This window comes from Phyllostomus hastatus, unplaced genomic scaffold (genome assembly GCF_019186645.2).
Source record: "Phyllostomus hastatus isolate PE091 unplaced genomic scaffold, TTU_PhHast_1.1 phas_contig_65, whole genome shotgun sequence".
NCBI lineage: Eukaryota > Metazoa > Chordata > Mammalia > Chiroptera > Phyllostomidae > Phyllostomus > Phyllostomus hastatus.
In genome coordinates, this window is record NW_025333932.1 from 14,056,081 (window position 1) to 14,075,653 (window position 19,573).

Consider the following 19,573-nt stretch of genomic DNA (forward strand, 5'->3'; position numbering starts at 1 on the left):
AAATGTCAAAGTTTGATTAGCTTTTCTCTTGTTTATATACTTGTGGCCATTTCACTATTTAGTAAGTCAAGTGAGCATCTTAGGTAACATTCACTTTTTTTTTTACACACTTTTTTTTTATCCTCACCTGAAGACATGCTTATTGATTTTTTAGAGAGGCGGGAAGGAAGAGAAGGAGAGAAACATCAACCAGTTGCTTCTTATACATGCACTGATTGGGGACTGAACCTGCAGCCCAGGCATGTGCCCTGACTGGGAATCAAACCTGTGACCTTTTTGGTTTATAGGATGGTGCTCCAACCAAGTAAGCCACACTGGGCAAAGCTATTGGACACTTTTTTACTGAGTATTTATTTTGGGTTGTGGTGATGAAATCACATTGATTAGGTGGACATGAACTTGGAGCTCAGAATTAGCAGGGCAAAGATGGGAGATGGAATAGGTTGTTTATAGTCCCACATGTACAGGGTTTTCTTTATAATGTTTTAATTTTATTGAAGTTTTACTTCTATGCTATAAAGGTACATTTTTTAAAACCTAGCCATTCTGTTTTCACAGGATTGTTCTATTAATTGTGAATCTTTGTTTAATACATATTTATTAATTAGTTAGGAAAGACTGAAACTGGGCTAGGGGCTGGGATTATAAAGATGAGTTGTACACCCAAAGGTGGATTTAGCAGGTACCAGAGCCTTGACAAAGTGAATCTGGCTCCCTGGCATCAACCCCTGCACAGAAGTTCCTCCACTGTAGTCACCGCCATTCCTTTTAGCCAGTCAGCCTGAGGGTCAGTCCCTTTCATCGAGGTACCTTGAGGCAATCAAGACTCAACTACAACAGGATACCACATACAGCCCACACAAGGGACATACCTGGAGCACTGGCTCAGGTGACCAGGGAGATTGTACCACTTGCCCCCCAAGACGCCTACATGAGACCACTCTGCCAAGACTGGGTGATGTAGCGGATAGTTCTAATACATAGAAAACAACAGAAGGAATCAGCCAAAATGAGGAGACAGATATGTCCCAAGTGAAAGAACAGAATAAAATTCTAGAAAAAGAAATAAACAAAATGGAAACAAGCAATCTACCAGATGCAGAGTTCAAAACACTGGTTTTATAAGGTACTCAGTGACCTCAGAAAAACTTCAATAAAGAGATAGGAAACATAAACTAGAACCAATCAGAAATGAAAACTACAATAGAACTAATGGTCAAGGTGGAGATGTAGGCAGACATGGCTTAACTTTTCATACAACCACATCAGAATTATATAAAAAAATATAGAATAACGATCACTCGGAGCAGTCAGAAATCAAGGTGAATGGAAGTCTGACAACTATGTAATTAAAGAAACCATATCCATCCACACAGGTAGGAGAGATGTGGACTTGGAATGGTCTGGTCCCACAACCATGCATGGTGGATAAAAATCTGAGAGGGATATCTCAGGAGCGAGGAGTCCCAGCCCAGGGTTCCAATGCCAGGAAGATAAATCCCCACAACTTCTGACTGGGGATTGAGTCAGTGGGGGAAACAGCTGGAGCCCCAAGCAGTTCTTCTTAGAGAACCCTCCCACAGACTCACCTACTTAGACTCACTCCCTCTAGACTCCAGCACCAGAGTGGCAGCTTGAGCGGCACAAGTGCTATACAGGGAAAAGCTGAAGTCTGGCATCGGGGCAAGCAGATGCCATTATCCCTTTTCTAAACCCTCCCCACACAACCAGGAAGCTGGTGCCATATCTGAGACTCTGTTAACCTGGCTAACACTGACCAGCCTTGGAGATTCCCAGAGACTCTGCGCCACCCAATTTACTACCCACTGTAGCTGCTTTTCCATATGAATGGCTGGTATTGGCTCATGCTTCACAACTTCCTAAATCATATCAAACAAGCAACAGCTGACTTCAGTGAGCCCCAGGCCTGGCATCAGCGGCAGCCAGCTTTAATTCACAGCTTGTCTTTGCCTGGGAATATCTGAGCCCAGCACAAGTAAAGCCATCTCAGATTGCTTTATAGTTCAGGAATGGTGCCCTGGGCAAAACACTGCGGAGTGACCTTGGCCTGCACCACCTGGGAAACCCCACGGCCAGCACGCAGAATGGATAGCTACAGACTACATCAGAGCACCACCACCTGGCCCTGTACAGCTGATCCTCCATGGAGGGTGGAGGTTGGTAGTGAGTGGTCACAGCCAGTCCTTGCAGTCAGCTGGCCAGGGTAAATCCCTCCCATTGATCTGCCAGCAGCAACCAAGGCTCAACTGCAAAAGGAGGGTGTGCTCAGTCCACACAAAGGGTACATTTCAAGTTCCCAGCTTGGCTGATAGGGGAGACTGTGCTACTCGACCCTAAAGGACACCCACTACATTAGGCCATACTATCAAGACAAAGTCAAAGCAGTTCTACCTACCTAGAAACAAATACATTGAGGCTGTCAAAATGAAACAAATGTGGCCCAAATGAAACAGATGAAAACTCCAGAAAAAGAGCTAAGAGCTAAATGAAATGCAGATAAGCAATCTATGAGATGCAGAGTTCAAAACACTGGTTATAAGGATGCTCAAGGAGCTTAGTGAGGACCTCAGCATCATGAAAACGATCCAGTCTTGTCCTGACTGGTGTGGCTCAGAGGATTGAGCACTGGCTGTGAAGCAAAGGGTCACTAGTTCAATTCCCAGTCAGGGCACATGCCTGGGTTGCAGGCCAGGTCCCCAGGAGGGGGCATGTGATCTGCAACCACACATTGATCCCTTCCCTTCCCTTCCCTTCTCCTTTTCTTTCCTTCCTCCCTCCCTTTCCCTCTAAAAATAAATAAAATCTTAAAAGATCCAGTCACAAATGAAGGATACACTAATTGATATAAAGAACAACTTACAGGAAGATAACAGTAGAGTGGATGAAGCCGATACTCATATCAGTGATGTGGAACATAAGGAAGTGAAAAACAACCTATCAGAACAACAAAAAGAAAAAAGAATCTAAAAAAAAATGAAGGTAGTATAAGCAACCTCTGGGACAACTTTAAGAGGTCCAACATTCTCATCATAGAGGTGCCAGGAGGAGAAGGGAAAGAACAAAAAATTGGAAATGTATTTGAAAAAATAGTGAAAGAAAACTTCCCTATTTTGGTGAAGGAAATAGACATGCAAATCTAGGGAGCACAGAGTTCCAAACAAGATGGATGAAGAAAAGACCATTCCAAGACACATCATAATTAAAATATCAAAGGTTAAAGATAAAGAGAGAATCTTAAAAGCAGCAAGAGAAAAGCAGTTACCTAGAGGAGGGTTCTCATAAGACTGTTAGCTAATTTTTCATAAGAAACTTTATAGACTAGAAGGGATTGGGAAGACATATTCAAGATCATGAAAAGCAGGGATCTACAGCCAAGATTACTGTACCCAGCAAAGCTATTATTTAGAATTGAAGGGCAGATAAAGAGCTTCCCAGGCAAGAAAAACCTAAAAGAGTTCATCAACCAACTGTAAATATATGAAATGTTAAAAGGACTTAAGAAAAAGATTAAAACTATGAACAACAAAGTGGCAATAAATACATATCTATCAACAATTGAATCTAAAAATCTAGCTAAGCAAACAAGAGCTGAGACAGACTCATGGATACAGAGGACATTTGGTTGGTTGCCAGGTGGGATTGGGGTGGGGGAGAGTGAGTGAAGAGGTGAGGGGATTAAGAAGTACAAATAGGTAGTAACAATAGGCATGGGGATGTCAAGTATGGTATAGCATATGGCATAGCCAAAGAACTTATAAGTATGACCTGTGGATATGAACAATGGCAGAGAGGGATTCCCTGAGAGAATGAGGGATGCTGGGTAGAGGGAAGCAAAAGGGGAAACATGAGGACAACTGTGTAATAACAAAACGTAATTTAAAATACTGATGATAATTACATCAGACTTCAATAATTAAAATGAATACATTAGATGGAATTAACAGATCAGATGAGAAGCAGAGGATCAAATCGGCAACCTGGATGACAAGGTAGCAGAAAACAACCAATCGGAACAGCATAAAGGAAAACCAAAAAAGTGAGGATAGTTTAAGGGGCCTCTGGGACAACATCAAACGTAACAACATTCACATCATAGGGGTACCAGAAGGAGAAGAGAGACAGTAAAGGATTAAGAGCCTGTTTGAAGAAATAATGACTGAAAATTTACTTAATTTAGCTAAGGAAAAGGATATACATGTCCAGGAAGCACAGAGAGTCTGAAATGAGATGATCCCCACGAGGCCTACACCAGGACACATCAGAATTAAAGTACCAAAGGTTAAGGACAAAGAGAAACTCTTATAAGCAGTAAGAGAAAAACAGCTACTTAGGAGAGATCTCCCATAAGACTGTAAGCCTATTTCACAACAGAAACACTTCAGGCCAAAAGGGATTAGCAGGAAATTTTTATAGTAAGGAAAAGAGCCTGCAACCAAGGCTACTCCATCCATCAAAGCTATCCTTTAGAATCAAAGGAGAAATAAATAGCTTCCCAGATAAGAAAATCTAAACCAAACCAGTATTACAAGAAATGTGAAAGGATCTTCTTTAAGAAGAAATGGAAAAAGGTCTTCTTTAAAAAGGATGAAAAAGATAAAAAATATGAATAATAAGCCTTGACTCTCATGGGTCAGTGGATTGAGTGCTGGCTTGCAAACTGAAAGGTCATGGGTTCGAGTTCCTCTTGGGCCACATGCCTAGGTTGTGGGCCAGGGCCCAGTTTGGGGTGTGTGAGAGGCAACTGATTTATGTTTCCCTCTTTTTCTCCCTTACCCTCTCTCTAAAAATAAAATCTTTAAAAAATATGAATAATAAAATGGCAAAAATTACATATCAAGAAGTATTTTAAATGTAGATGGATTAAATGTTCTAATCAAAAGACATAGGGTAGATGAATGGATAAAAAAATAAGATCCTTACATATGTTTCCTACAAGAGACCCACTTGAGACCAAAAGACACAGTCTGAAAGTGAAGAGATGGGAAAAGATATATAATGCAAATGAAAATTTTTAAAAAGCTGGGATAGCAATACATCAGACAAAATGGACTTTGAAACAGACAAAGAAGGAGCTAGCAGGTCCACTTCCGGGTATTTATCCGAAGAAACCCAAACACTTAATTCAACGATATATGCACCCCTGTGTTTATTGCAGCATTTACAATAGCCAAGATATGGAAGCAACTTTAGTGTCCATCAGTAGACGAATGGCGAAAGAGCTGTTACATCTATACAATAGAATATGACTCAGCCATAAAAAAAGAGTGAAATCTTGCCATCTGCAATAACATGAGTGAGTCCAGAGGGTATTATGCTAAGTAAAATGGGTCAGAGAAAGACAAAAGCCATGTGATCTCACTGATAGGTGGAATCGAAAAAATAAATGAACAAACAACAGAAACTAATAGATACAGAGGACATTTTGTTGGTTGGTAAAGACAGGCACGTTGGGGACTGGGGGAAAAAGGTGAAAGGATTAAGAAGTACAAATTGGTAGTTACAAAATAGTCACAGGCATGTAAAATATATCATAGGAATATAGTCAGTAATATAGACCTATGTGGTGTCACATAGGTCTAGGCCAGGTTGTCCAACCTTTTGGCTTCTTTGCCCCACACTGATCAAGAAGAATTGTCTTGGACCACACATTAAATACACTGCGACCCATAATCACAAAAAAATTGCATAATGTTTACAATTTTCTGTTGGGCTGCATTCACAGCCATCCTGGGCCACAGGTTAGACACCCCTGATAGACTTATTGGGTGATAACTTGGTAAGTTATATAAATGTGTACTCACTGTGTTGTACACCTGAAACTACTATGATATTGTGTGTCAACTGTTACTTGAAAATAAAAATTATTAAAAGATGAATTGTAATAAATCTACAGTGTCATAAAGAGATAAAGAAATAAGGTTTCTGTGCTGTGAAACAGTAAGTAAGTAGTGAGTGCAAAACTGGGGATATGACACGAGCTGAATCTTGAAGGAGTATTAGAAATTAGGATGAAGATGAGTGAAGAAGTCAACTGCAAGAAATTAGTGGGCAGCAATTATTTAGGCGTTATAAACCATGATAATTAAGGAGGCATAAGGTTAAATTCATCAAACCTTTTAATTACTACAGTGAGGGAGCACAAGGTATGATACAAATGTTTATCTTATTAAAGGAAATAAATTTGTGTTAATTACATCACTGATAGAATAGATGGGTTATAGAGTAATTTTGAGAGCAAGGAATTCGCATAGTTTGGAAATGGCTGAGAATTGGCAGTAAAAAAGGAATCTAGAGATGGACCAACATTTAGAGCTGCTAAAAGGTAAACACATATATTAAGAATTTTAAGAGTTGATTTGAGCAAGAAGCTATTAGAACGGGACAGTGCCAAGCTAGAAGTGGTTAGGAATGCTTTGGGACAGGAGCCAGGGAAAGAACACAGAAAGTGCTAGAGCAAAGAAGAAAATTATCTGACTGGCTGTAGATAGAAGCTGATTGGCTGTTTGAGATTGATTGCCTTAGCATTTTGATTTCCCAACCTTGAGGCATTCAGGTGTAGATTTGGGTTTGCTTATGTAGGCCCCCACGGCATGGCATTGTTAAAAGTGAAAATTATGGTGTATATGGTGCATTTCAGTTTAAGATTATTATTATTTTCTTATTATCTTGATGTGGCAGCAGTTTTATATATACTTATGAGAAAAATTTTGAGATAATTGTAAAGCAGAGAAATTTTTTTCATTTAATTTAGAGGAATAACACTTAAAATTTTAAAAACGCAGTTTACTATAAACTCAGTGTACACAAGAAAATGAGATAGGTAAAACAAATGTGAAGAGAATGAATCTTTGAAAGGGGAGGTGTGAAATGTATCTAAAAAAGAGGTCTAGAAAGAGGCCTGGATTTGTGTTGCTGGAAAAAGGAGGTGAAAATTGGAGGAGGAGTGAAAACAGAACCAGAAGGTTTGGGGCAAGTTTATGTATTTACCTCCTTTGGTTGAATATCTGAAATTGGACGGATAAAGAAGAGTAGGCATTAATGCTGACTTTGGAAATTTGGCATTTTGAAGATAAATACATTTTTGTCATCAAAAATACTACTGTGTAATGTGCCAGAGACTTGGAAATCGACTGAAAGTGTAAAAATAGATAGATAGATAGATAGATAGATAGAGATGAGGTTATTACATCTCATGGTTAGATGTGCATTTTTAGGTTAAAATAAACCCCCAAACTCCAGTCAGAGGTTAAAGGGTACTCATGGATGCCCATCTTTATTTGTCCTTTGGGAGATATGACTAGTGCTCTTCAAGTCACTGGATAGCATTTTTTTGAAGGTGGTGTTCTTTTTCACCCAGTACCACCTGTAAATTATCAGGAAGGTGATATTCCTGTGTTTTGCATTTAAGAGGAGTAATTAGTGATATTTATACAGACAGGTCAGTATAGACAAATAAAGGGTCTAAGAAATCAGTTAGCTTCTACTCCAAACAGTTAAATGTGTATATTGAGACCTCAATGCAGAGCTTATCTCAAGGTGGAGGGAATGCACAGTGGTTGAGGAGAGATCCTGGGAAGAAAAGGCTTATGGGAGATAGGATAGGGATCAAAAGTAATGTTCACATGACATTGTTAAAATTGAAAAGGACTACACTTCACCTGTTTCCCTGAGACACGGGTGTGAAAGTTTGAAATTCTGAAGTTGTGCAAAGTACAGTAGTGGTGTTATTGCCAGTAGCTGCTGCTGGGACCAAGAATTGCTTGCGTTAAGTAGCCAGAGTGCAATGGCAAGATTACTGTCTAGTGACTGAGCAGAGGAGTGCTCCTCAAGTCCAGCTGTCATCCATGATAGTCAGTGGGATGGACATTGACCAGATCCTGGGCCAGTGATTGTTGGTAGAGGCATGAGACTTGAGTGGGGATGATGGTATGGGGTGGGGAAGAGCAGTAGGACTGTGTTGTCAGGAAGCTATTCAGGGAATTGGAAATTTCTTGGGGGAACTTAGGAGACTACAGTGGTGACTGTTGGAGTCTGGTGGAAGTAATTCATTGGGCTGTGTTGGGAAAGCCTCCTACTGCCTCTTCTTTCTTCTCCCCACATACAGTCCCATGTGACATTGAGGCCTCCTGATGAGCAATTCTGATAAAATGGAATTCCCCCTTCTGAATATTTAGGTCATGTAGGAATGTAAACTTGAACAGAATTATGCTTTATTATAACAGGAATCCACTAGAAAATCTCTTGAGATACATCACAAAAGCTATCTACACAGTTAGAACCATTCTATTGTTTACTAAAGTTACCAGACATCCACCGTGGTATGTCCAGAGCTACAGGGTTTTCCCGAGAGCAGGATTCAATCCCGGGTGGTCTGGGCAAATCAGGACACATGGTCACTCTCTTGTTTCTTATCCTCTCTTATTTCCTTCCCATTTTATAAACTAATTGAAATGACCAACAGTGTCTTTCTATAAATGTTCGGTCTGTATGGAAGTAACATTCCTATATTGTTTAAAATTAGATTCCCTACTTTCAGTTTAAATTTTTATGAAAGGCTTCTTTTCTGCTTTCAAGTTGCAGAATCAGGTATTCTAGGGCAAGGGAGCCTGCTTGGTTCATCTCTATCTCTGCCACATTCATTGGGTTTGAAGTTTTGATGCTGTTGATGCAGTAACTTTGCCTAAATGCATGCTTTTTAACCTTCCAACTTCTACATTCATTAGGCTAAACCTCTTTAGCACGTGAGGCGTGCCATCCTTTCTTGTTCCTGAGATGCTTCCTGTGGATTAGTTAGCATTGTGTTCTAGACTTGGCCTGAAGCTGGGACTCTGTCTTCTACCATTTCTGTGTTCTTACCAAGCTTACTTTACAGATAGATATGTGACAGTATTTCTCTGGCTTTTCCTGGTGGTAAAACTGTGCATGGTATGCAAATTGGGCAAGATCTGTTGTTCTTTTAAAATGGTTGCTTCTGACTTAATGACATCTGAAAGTAAACAAGCAATTAAGATATATCCCATACCCCTGGCTGGCGTAGCTCAGTGGATTGAGCGCGGGCTGGGAACCAAAGTGTCCCAGGTTCAATTCCCAGCCAGGGTACATTCCTCAGTTGCAGGCCATGACCCCCAGCAACCGCACATTGATGTTTCTCTCTCTCTCTCTCTCTCTCTCTCTCTCTCTCTCTCTCTCTCTCTCTCCATCTCCCTCCCTTCCCTCTCTAAAAAAATAAATAAATCTTTAAAAAAAAAGATATATCCTATAAGCGAGGATTTGATTATAACCCTGGAGGACTGAAAGTGTAGTTTATTATCTACATTAAGGACTCTCTATTCTTTGCAGTTGAATAATAATGAAACTTTATTTGCTCTGAGGCATTTTTAAAAGGTTGAGCTGGACATAATCAGCTTATGTATAAATGGCCATATGTTCTGGGCATAGGTTATGACCTAAATTCATTTTGATGAATAACCAATTTGCTTAAAGTTTGTTAAAACTCAGGCTTTGTTTTTTCCTTTGCCACACTTAACCGAATAAATGGCAGAATTAGCAATGAAATCTAAATAGTCAGACTCCAGAGTCTGCTGTTAAAAACTTTGTGCTGTTTGTCTCCCACAATATGTTCCTGTTCTTAATAGTACTTTATCCTGGTTATGGTGCCATCATTCACCCAGATAATGAGGTAGGGCATTTTAGTATTTTAGAATCTTTCTATTAACCCTCATCTACCCCATAATCTTCTGGTCAGAGATCTTGTACAATCTTCAGGTTTTTTGTTCACACTACCAGTTGTCTGCTTCAGATAAATTCATTTAAAAACTCACTACTAACCAAGTTATTTTTCTAAAATGCAATTGTGGCTATTGAAATCCTTCAGTGTGTATCAGTTATATTCAGGATAAACTGTAAAATACGGTGCTTTGTTTACTTTAAGTGCCACATAAACTATTCCATGGGATTTTATACAATTTGGGCTACCCTGTTTGCCGTCAGTCTTGTCACTACACACTGTCCTTCCATCCCATTGTCCAGCCACGCCAAAGTTCTCTGAATGTTCCATATTCTCCATAATTTAAGACGCGAACCTTCTTGTGACTCCTGAAGGTTGGGTTAATAACTTCCTCTTGGGTGCCCCCAGTGTGCTACTTTATATTCAGCATTTATTTCAGTAACTGTCACACTGAAAGCTCTCTATTTGTTTACAGGTTTATCTCCTCACTAGACTATGAACTCCTTGAAAGAAGGAATCGTGTCTTACTCATCTTTATATCCCCAGCATCCAGTACAGTACCTGGTACAGAGTAAGTGATTAATATTTTTTCAACTAAGATTATGTTTAACCATCAACTCCATACATATTGATAATGAATTATACCTATGTAGACCTGTCATAATGTTGTCTTAAAAAATAGGACTGTAGACTTTTAATACTTCTGAGGCTCAGCTTCCTCATGGGTAAGATGAAATAGTACCTCCTTATATGGAGTTGTAGTAATGCTCAAATTAAAGAATATATATAACAGTATATTTTAAGTGCCACACACTTTATGTTCTTAAATGAAGTGTGGGAACTGTTCATTGAAATGGATCATTTTATTTGCTGTGTATCTTCCATTTTAAGGCAAGATGGGACCATTTTTGAATCATGTTTTTCAGTTTAAAATGGCAGTTACTGGTAGAGATGTACACTCTTGAATTGGAGGATTTATTGACATAGAACAACCCTGAAATAACTGCTATTCTGAATTTGTTTTTCAAATCTCCTCTTTTAAAAATAGTATCATCACAAATGTATTTCTTTGTTTTGCGTTTAATAATTTTTGTTTATATGCTTTTTAAAACTTGCACAAATTTTTATTTTATTATAGAGGACAGTCTAATTTACAAATGTTTGTACAATTCCAAGAAAACATTAAAGCATCATAAAAGAATACATAGAAAAATCTCAGTATGCACATTCAAATTTATAGTAAGAAAATAGTGATGGAGACTTACTTTTTGACTGGATATTACAGTACCACAAAATAAAGCTCTTACACAGTGTGAAAATGTAGCAGAAACATTTCCATACACTGGCTTCTTTAGTTTGTGCAGAAATGTTTGGTTAGATTCATGGCGACAGCTTTTCATGTGATTGGTTCCCTTTGACCTCAGCAGTTCTTCAGTGGCCTTCATTCAGTGTTTATTGGTTATATAGCTTTTGAAACTCAGGATCCACAGTGCCCCATGTGTCTGGATTTTTTTTTTCCCAATCATGGAATCATGGCATTTTTCAAAGGAAATGCAGAGCAAAACATGGGGTCATGACAACCACCAAAAGAATTAATTTCTTTCTTTACGAGTTGTAAGCATTTCTTGATTTTCTCAGTGTAGAGTGTTAAATGTTAGAGGTGGGACTGAGTGAGAGGCAGTGTTAATACTTAGAACCCCCTATTTGCTTTTCTTTTTCCTTCACTGTTGTGTTCCTGAGATTCATTTGTGTTGATGACAAAGCTCTAGCCAGTCATCTCCACTGCTGAGCAATGTTCCATTATGTGTCTGATTTTCGTGTTTCATTTTACTAAGAATGCTTATAATTGGTAGATAGGTACAGACATTTTTATAGGGTATATCTATAATTGCTTATTGAAGGACTTACGAATGTTCATCTGCACATGACAGTGTTACATGGCATATCTAACGGCAGGATTTTACCAATTTAAACACCTGGTACCAATATGTAAGAGCCTCTGCTTTGCTACTTTTTGGGCCATTATTTTGGTAGTCTCAAAATAATCTAGTTTTTACTATTCAGGTGAGTTTAAAAATATCATCTCATGCGATCTTAACTTGTATTTCTCTGGTGAATCATGACATTGTACTTTTTTTCATATACTCATTGGCCATACAAGTTTCCTTGTCTGTATAATTCCTGTTCAGGTTATTACCTGTTTGCCTACTGTGTTGTCCCTCTAACAGATGCCTATTAACACATTAATTTTCAACCTTCTTTTCCTACTTTAAGTTTTATTTAAGCCTATGGATTGACCTAAAATTTTTAATGCATCCCACAATGTTTTGTATGTGGTATCTTTGTTATCCAGTTCCCATTATGGTTCTTTTTTTTAATACTTACCTGAGAGCATGCTTACTGACTTTAGAGAAAGAAAGGAAGGAGAGAGCAAGAGAGAAGCATTGATGTGAAAGAAAAACATCAACTGGTTGCTCCTTATATGTGCCCCGACTAAGAATTGAACCCACAACCTAGGCATGTGCTCTGAATGGGAATTGAAAATGTGAATTTCTGGTTTATGGGACAATGCTCCAACCACTGAACCACACTAAGCAGTTCCTAGAATTTTTAAAAGTAATGTCCAGTATGTTTTTCATGACCCATGAAATATTTAGAAATATTTTTCCTTTCCTATTTGTATTTTTTAAATTTATCTTTTTTAAAAAAATAAATCTTTATTAGTTCAGGTTTACTCTTAGTATTTTCTTTTAGGCAGAAATTCATAGGTGGTTCTGACTACTGTCACTTGCATCAAATTGTGAGGCACATGTTAACTGGTTATCTGACTTAATGATGCTCAGTCTGATCTGTGGATTCAGATAGTGTCAGCAAGATTACTTTATTTAAAAATTTCCCACCTTGATATTTGAAATTGTTCAATAACCCTAACTGTATGTGGAAATGATTACCAAATCTAAAGTATGTACATGTTAAAAGCAGGAAATTATTTTTAAAAATAATAAAATAAGAATAAAATAAAAATTTCCCAGCTTTTTACTTAATGAATGTTTTTAATACCTATTAAATCATAACCTTGACCCATATTTTATTGAGTTCTAAAATTGTGAATTTCTAATTCTATCCTTTTATCTGCTTTTATTTCTTTTAAATTTCCCTTGTGAGGTAACCCTGAGATACAATTCATAAAGGAAAACGGAATAAATATTTATCTGTTTTATCAATTTTCAGAGTAATTACTTGATACCTCACAGCAACCTTTGCTGATTTATGTCAGTGATTTATTTTTCTTTTATAACACCTATATTTATATTTTTAGAATTGAATGTATTTGATATCTTTATTTTGTAAAACTTTTTATCATTATTCTATTATAGTCCAAATTTTTCCCCCTTTGCCCTCTTGAGCTCACTCCCATAGTCAGTCCCACTCCCACAGTCAATCCCAACACTGTTATCCATGTCCATGGGTCATTCATACCTGTTTTTTTGGCTAGTCCCTTCCATTTCTTTCCACCATTATTCCCCTCCCTGGTTGTTATCAGTCTATTCTATGTTTCCATGCCTCTGGTTCTGTTTTGCTCATTAGTTTCTTTTTGTTCATTAGGTTCCTTTTATAGGTGAAAATCATATGGTATTTGTCCTTCACTGACTGGCTTATTTTGCTTAGCATACTATTCCCATTTCCATCCACACAGTCACAAAAGGTAGGAGTTCCTTCTTCCTTTCTGCTGCATAGTATTCAATTGTGTAAATGTACCACGGTTTTTCTTTTTTAATTTTATTTTAGTTGTTGTTCAAGTACAGCTTTCTGCCTTTTACTCCTGTCCCAGCCCACCCCCCCAATCCTACCCATCTCCCTCCCTTTTCCATCCCCCCAAGGTTTTGTTCATTTGTCCTTTATACTTGTTCCTGTAAATGCTTCCCCTTTTCCCCTGAAATTCCCTCCCCTCTCCCCTCTGAACACTGTCAGCCTATTCTCAATCTCAGTGTCTTTGGTTATATTTTGCTTGTTTCTTTGTTTTGTTGATTAGGTTCCTGTTAAAGGTGAGATAATATGGTATTTATCTTTCACTGCCTGCTTTATTTCACGTAGCATAATGTTCTCCAGTTACACCCTTGCCATCCCAAAGAGTAGCAGCTCCTTCTTTCTTTCTGCTGCATAGAATTCCATTGTGTAAATGTACAATAGTTTTTTGATAGACTCATTTACTGATAGGCACCTAGGTTGCTTCCAGCATTAGGCTATTGTGAATTGTGCTGTTATGAACACTGGGGTGCATAGGTTCTTTTGGATTGGTGTTTCAGGGTTCTTAGAGTATAATCCTAGCAGTGGAATTGCTGGGTCAAAAGGCAGATCCATTTTTAGTTTTCTGAGAAAATTCCATACTGTTTCCCATAGTGGCTACATCAGTCTGCAATCCTACCAACAGTGCACTAAGGTTCCCTTTTCTCCACAACCTCTCCAACACTTGTTTCTTGCTTTGTTAATGATGATGGCCATTCTGACCAGTGTGAAGTGGTATCTCATTGTGGTTTTAATTTGCATCTCTCTCATAGCTAGTGACACTGAGCATCTTTACCCTCTGTATCCTCTGTGTCTCTGTACCCTCTGTATGTCCTCTTTGGAGAAGTGTCTGTTCAAGTCTTTTGCCCATTTTTTAATTAAGTTGCTTGTCTTCTTAGAGTGGAGTCATGTAAGTTCTTTATCTATTTTGGAGATTAAACCCTTGTCTGAGGTATCATTGGCAAACATGTTTTCCCATACAGTTTGTTCTCTTTTTATTTTAATACTGTTTTTCTTAGCTGTGCAGAAACTTTTCATTTTGATAAGATCCCATTTGTTTATTCTTTCCTCGATGTCCCTTGTTCTAGGGGACATATCAGTAAAACAGTTGCTGCATGAAATATCTGAGATTAACCTGCCTATGTTTTCCTCTAGGACTTTCATGGTGTCACTGCTTATATTTAAATCTTTTATCCACCTTGATTTTATTCTTATGTATGGTGAAAGTTGGCGCTTGAGTTTCTTTTCCTTTTTTTCCTTTTCTTTTTTTTTTTTTTTTTTTTTTGGCATGTAGCTGCCCAGTTCTCCCAACACCATTTGTTGAAGAGGCTGTTTTTATTCCATTTTATGTTGCTACCCTCTTTGTCCAATACTAATTGACTATAGAGACTTGGGTTTATTTCTGAGCTCTCTGTTCTGTTCCATTGGTCCACATGCCAGTTTTTATGCCAGTACCAGGCAGTTTTGATTAGAGTGGACTTGTAATACAGTTTGGTATCAGGTATTGTGATCCCTCCTACTGTGTTCTTCTTTCTCAAAATTGCAGCAGCTATTCGGGGTTGTTTATGGTTCCATATAAATTTTTGAAGTGTTCTATGTCTGTGAAATAAGCCATTGGTACTTCAATAAGTATTGCATTGAATGTGTAAATTGCTTTGGGTAGTATGGACATTTTGATGATGTTAAGTCTTCTGATCCATGAGCACGATATATGTTTCCATTTGTTTGTGTCTTCCTTGATTTCTTTCTTCAGTGTTGTGTAGTTTTCTGCATATAGGTCTTTTAAATCTTTGGTTAGGTTTATTCTTAGGTATTTAATACTTCTTTTTGCTATATTGAATGGGATTTTTTCCTTGATTTCTGCTTCTGCTGTTTCATTGTTGATATACAAAAATGCCTTTGATTTTTGGATATTGACTTTGTATCCCGCTGTTTTGCCAAATTCATTTATTAGGTCGAGCAGTTTTTTGGTGGGGTCTATAGGATTTTCTATGTACACTATCATGTCATCTGCAAACAATGATAATTTTGTTTCCTCCTTGCCAATTTGGATGCTTTTTATTTCCTTTTCTTGTCTGATCACTGTGGCTAAACTTCCAGTACTATATTGAATAAAAGTGGTAAAAGTGGACAACCTTGTCTTGTTTCTGATCTCAGTGTAAAAGATTTATTTTTTGCCCATTGAGTATGATGTTGGCTGTAGGTCTCTCATATATGGCCTTTATTATGTTGAGGAATGCTCCCTCTATTCCCACTGTACTGAGTGTCTTTATCTTAAGTGGGTGCTGTACCTTATCAAATGCTTTTTCCATATCTATTGATATGATCATGTGATTTTTGTCTTTGCTTTTGTTTATGTGATGTATGACATTTATTGATTTGTGAATATTGTACCATCCTTGCATCGCTGGGATGAATTTCCTTTGGTCATGGTATATGATCTTTTTAATGTATTTTTGGATGTGGCTTGCCAATATTTTGTTGAGGATTTTAGCATCTGTGTTCATCAGCGATATTGGCCTGAAGTTTTCTTTCTTTGTTGTGTCTTTATCTGGTTTTGTGATTGGTATGATGCTGGCTTTATAAAAGAGTTTGGGAGTCTTCCATCATTTTGGATTCCTTGGAATGTCTGAGGGATAGGGATTAGCTCTTCCTTAAATGCTTTGTAGAATTCTCCTGTGAAACCGTCTAGTCCAGGGCTTTTGTGTTGGGGGAGTTTTTTGATAACTGCTTAAATCTCATCTGCTGTTATTGGTCTGTTCAGGCTTTCTGCTGCTTTTTCACTGAGTTTTGGAAGATTATATTTTTCTAGAAATTTGTCCAGTTCACCTAGGTTTTCAAATTTCCTGGCATACAGTTAATCATAGTAGTTTCTTACAGTCCTTTTTATTTCTATAGGATCTGTTGTAATCTCTCCTCTTTCATTTCTGGTTGTGTTTATTTGGGTCCTCTGTCTTTTTTTCCTGATGAGCCTGCTGAAAGGCTTGTCGATTTTCTTTATCTTATCAAAGAAACAGCTCCTGGATTCATTGATCCTTAGAAATATTCCTTTAGTCTGTACATCATTTAATTCTGCTCTGATCTTGATTATTGACTTCCTTCTACTTGCTGTGGGCTGTCTTTGTTGTTGTTCCTTGAGTTCTTGTAGGTATAGAGTTAAGTTGTTTGAAATGTTTTTATCTTTTTTAGGTAGGTCTGTAATGCTATGAACTTCCCTCTCATGACTGCCTTTGCTGTGTCACACAAGTTTTGGGTTGTTGTGAGTTTATTTTCATTTGTTTTCAGAAACTTTTTGATATCTTCCCTAATTTCATTCTTGACCCTTCCATTGTTTAATGGGATGCTATTCAATCTCCATGAGTTTGAGAGTTTTGGTTTTTTTCGTTGGGGTTGGTTTCTAGTTTCAGTCCCTTGTGGTCAGAGAAAATGCTTGGTATGATTTCAATATTCTTGAATTTGTTGAGGCTTGTTTTGTGTCCTATCATGTGGTTTGTCTTTGAATCTGTTCCGTGTACATTTGAAAAGAATGTATTTAGCTTCTTTGGGATGGAGGGTTCTATATATATCAGTTAAGTCCATTTCATCTAGGGTATTGTTCAATGCCAAAATATCTTTGTTGATATTTTGTTTGGAAGATCTATCCATTTTTGACAGTGGGGTGTTAAAATCCCCCACTGTAATTGTGTTGCTGTCGATATCTTTCTTGAAGTCCTCTAAGATTTTCTTTATGTATTTGGGTGCCCCTTTGTTGGGTGCATATATATTTACAATATTTATGTCTTCTTGGTTGATTCTTCCCTTGAGCATTATGAAGTGACCTTCTGGGTCTCTCTTTATGGCCCTTTTTTTGAAGTCTATTTTGTCTGATAAGAGTATTGCTACCCAGGCTTTTTTTTTCTATCCATTTGGTTCGAACATTTGTTCCTAGCCCTTCACTTTCAGTCTGTGTAGGCCTTTTTTTCTGAGTTGGGTCTCCCGTAGGCAGCACATGTGTGGGTCATGTTTTCTTATCCATTCAGCCATACTTTGTCTTGATTAGAGCATTTAATCCATTTACTTTTAAGGTTACTACTGATAGGTACTTATTCATTGTCATTTTCATACCTGTTTCCCTCTTTCTCTCTGTCTTTTCCTTCCTTTCTTTAAAGCAGTCTCTTTAGCATCTCTTGCAAAGCTGGTTTGGTGGAGGAGTATTCTTTTAGAGTTCTTTTGTGTGGGAAGCTCCTTATTTGGCCTTCTATAATGATTGAGTGCCTTGCTGGGTAAAATACCTTTGGTTGCAGGCCTCTGGTTCTCATTAGTTGGAATATTTCTTGGCATTCTCTCCTGCCTTAGAGTGTTTCCATTAAGACATCAGCTGCTAACTTTATTGGGGCTCCCTTATATGTTACTTCCTGTTTCTCCATTGCTGCTTTTAAGATTCTCTCTTTGTGTTGGTATTTTGTCATTTTAACTATGATATGTCTTGAAGTGGGCCTCTTTGGGTTCCTCTTGAATGAGACTCTGTGTTTCCTGGATTTGTGTGACTTTTTCTCTCATGAAATTAAGGAAGTTTTCCATCATTACTTTTTCAAATAGGTTTTCTATCCCTTTCTCTTCTTCTTCTCCTCCTGGTATCCCTATTATACGGATATTACTACGTTTCATATTGTCTTGCATTTCTCTTAGTCCTTTTTCATTCTTTCTGAGCCTCTTTTCCTTCTCGTGCTCTTTCTGGGTGTTTTTTCCTACTTTGTCCTTTAGCTCGCTGATCTGATCTTCTGGTTCATCAGTCCTGCTTTTCATTTCTTCTACTGTGTTCTTCAGAAATTGTATTCTTTGTTTCCTCTTTCCCCTGTTGATAGTTTCTATTTCCTTTTTCATGTTGATATAGTTTGCAGTGAATTCATTGTAGCTTCCCTGTAGTTTCTGGTAGCTCATTGTGAGCTCATTGAGCTTCCTGATAATCATTCCTTTGAACTCAGTATCTGATAGTTGAGTTGCTTCTATTTCATTTAGCATTCCTTCTGGGGCTTTTTCATTTCATTTCATTTGTGGATTGTTTCTTTGTCTTCTCATTGTTTGTGAGATTATTCTTGTTAGCCTCAGCTTCTTAAATTGATCTATTCTGTCTCCCTGGTTTTATGGTGTGAACTTCTTTGATGGAATACCTGTGAGATTCAGTGGTTCAATCTCCTTGATCTCCCAAGCTTACTGGTCTTGGGCTGTTGTTCAAGTTGGCTCTGTGTTTGTCTTTGGGTTTTGATTGTTGTTTGGTCTTTCTTTGTTGGGTCTTTCCCACCAGCTGGTTAACTGAGAGTCACTCTGTCCACCACCTGTTGTATTTTGTTGTGCTGTTAAGGGCAGGGTTTGTTGAAGCTGGTTCTTCCCTATGTACAGGGTTTTGGGGATTCTTTCTTGCTTTTGATCAGTTGTTTGTACTGGGTAGTTTCTGTACTATTCAGTTGTATTTCCAGAAAGGTCCTGGATTGAGGTTTTGTGTGGTTTCCACTCCCTCCTTCACCTTCTTCTGTTGTTATCTGTTGGTGGTTTCTTTGTTGTTGGGTTTCCTCTTTCAGTGGGTATCCTGGTGTTCACTGTTTCCACTTACTCTTTTTTGTGATCAGCAGGAGGGGGAAGACAAAATGGTTTAAGACAGCAGGAAAGTATTCTGTGATATTTACACTGGCAGCTGGTAGAGAAGAGATAGGAGATCCTTTGGGTAGGTATAGTGTTAACCGTGATCTTCCACCCAACTAGCCACTTTTTGGAAAGGATGGAAAGAAGGTAAGACTCTTGTTGGGGAGAGAAGGACTATGAGTTGGATCTATAAAGCAGTGAGGTTGTGGGAGGTCAGATTCTGAGGTAGGGTGAGAGTAAAGGACAGTAAATAGTTGTAGTGTGTGAGAGAATGGAGTTAACCACTACAATAATAGAGTTCAGGAAACCGTGAAGTGGGCTAAGGTCTGGGATGGATGTTGTGAAGTATTTACAATTGTATGGAATAGCTGTTATTTACAGTAATATTAGAGCAACAATCATATGACAGAATCTATGTGA

At 38.0% G+C, this 19,573-nt stretch overlaps 1 protein-coding gene across 5 annotated transcripts in view; it reads left to right on the forward strand.

The window, feature by feature from the left end:
• Window positions 1-19,573, forward strand: part of WWP1 (WW domain containing E3 ubiquitin protein ligase 1) — a 117,506-nt gene that overhangs the window by 13,389 nt on the left and 84,544 nt on the right. For all 5 annotated transcript variants that reach the window (XM_045849381.1, XM_045849380.1, XM_045849383.1 and 2 more), the window contains exon 2: window positions 10,224-10,319. The gene's annotated coding sequence lies outside the window, so the exon portion shown is untranslated. The remainder of the gene's footprint in view (window positions 1-10,223; window positions 10,320-19,573) is intronic.